The sequence below is a fragment of the Trypanosoma cruzi genome, assembly GCF_000209065.1.
Source record: "Trypanosoma cruzi strain CL Brener chromosome Unknown tcruzi_1047053450091, whole genome shotgun sequence".
In the NCBI taxonomy this organism is placed as follows: Eukaryota; Euglenozoa; class Kinetoplastea; order Trypanosomatida; family Trypanosomatidae; genus Trypanosoma; species Trypanosoma cruzi.
Window position 1 is genome coordinate 1 of NW_905599.1, and position 975 is coordinate 975.

The 975-nt window shown below is 56.7% G+C and overlaps 5 non-coding genes across 5 annotated transcripts; all 5 read left to right on the top strand.

Annotated features, from left to right (window-relative positions):
• The first annotated feature begins 44 nt into the window (after positions 1–44).
• On the top strand, positions 45–112 carry Tc00.1047053450091.10. The gene has a single exon (XR_008254537.1). It is a non-coding gene; the product is annotated as an H/ACA snoRNA, TC11C4H1 (small nucleolar RNA).
• Positions 113–192: 80 nt separating this feature from the next.
• Positions 193–261, top strand: Tc00.1047053450091.20. The gene has a single exon (XR_008254538.1). It is a non-coding gene; the product is annotated as a C/D small nucleolar RNA (snoRNA), TB11C2C1 (small nucleolar RNA).
• Positions 262–310: 49 nt separating this feature from the next.
• Tc00.1047053450091.30 lies at positions 311–402 on the top strand. The gene has a single exon (XR_008254539.1). It is a non-coding gene; the product is annotated as a C/D small nucleolar RNA (snoRNA), TB11C2C2 (small nucleolar RNA).
• A 360-nt stretch (positions 403–762) lies between these two features.
• On the top strand, positions 763–830 carry Tc00.1047053450091.40. Its single transcript, XR_008254540.1, has one exon. It is a non-coding gene; the product is annotated as an H/ACA snoRNA, TC11C4H1 (small nucleolar RNA).
• An 80-nt stretch (positions 831–910) lies between these two features.
• On the top strand, positions 911–975 carry Tc00.1047053450091.50. Its single transcript, XR_008254541.1, has one exon. It is a non-coding gene; the product is annotated as a C/D small nucleolar RNA (snoRNA), TB11C2C1 (small nucleolar RNA).

Here is a 975-nt window from a genome sequence, read left to right on the forward strand (position 1 = left end):
AACATGCATTACACATTTTGCGCAGAGTGCCCCCTTCCCGTGAAAGCTCTTTTTTGTAGTGCGCTCGTCGCTAAACCAACAGACGCGGTGCACGAAACTGGAGAGCAAGAGATGTCCACGACCCCGCCTCGGTGTATATATATATATACGCACATGGCTGCAGCTTTGGGATTTCTGGAGACGGATCTGGATATGATGATTGACGTAACATCACAGACTTTGACGAGCCCGTGAGCAAGAAACACTGTCGCCCCAGTCTGACCGCGACCCCGACGCCTCCTCCCTCCCTGCCCTGGCGCATGTGCATGGCGATGTGATCGACAACCAGGCCGATGTAAAGCCGTCGCAGATGGACGTTGACACAGCAATGAAAACAGCGTTATTTCACGCCCCGTCTGATCGTCGCACCGACCCTCCCTCTCTTTCACCCTCTCCCCTTTGCCTTCATTACGCGATCCTGTCACCTCGGGGGCGCTCTCTCAGTGGGCGTACGGCCTCGAGACGGCATGCGCGTGGCTGTCGCGGCCTCGCTGTCCCTTTTGGGGGCGTGCGTTGGACGCGTTCCGCTGCGTGTGTGTGCACGGGGGTCGGAGAGCAAGGGCGCGCGCGGTGTGATGCTCGGCGCCCTGTGCGCCTGATGCTCCGCCGCGTGACTATCCCGTTATGCATATCCTGTGTGCGCTCTAGCTCCATCGGGGCCCTGACGAGTCAGCAACAAACCATGCATTACACATTTTGCGCAGAGTGCCCCCTTCCCGTGAAAGCTCTTTTTTGTAGTGCGCTCGTCGCTAAACCAACAGACGCGGTGCACGAAACTGGAGAGCAAGAGATGTCCACGACTCCGCCTCGGTGTATATATATATATACGCACATGGCTGCAGCTTTGGGATTTCTGGAGACGGATCTGGATATGATGATTGACGTAACATCACAGACTTTGACGAGCCCGTGAGCAAGAAACACTGTCCGCCCAGT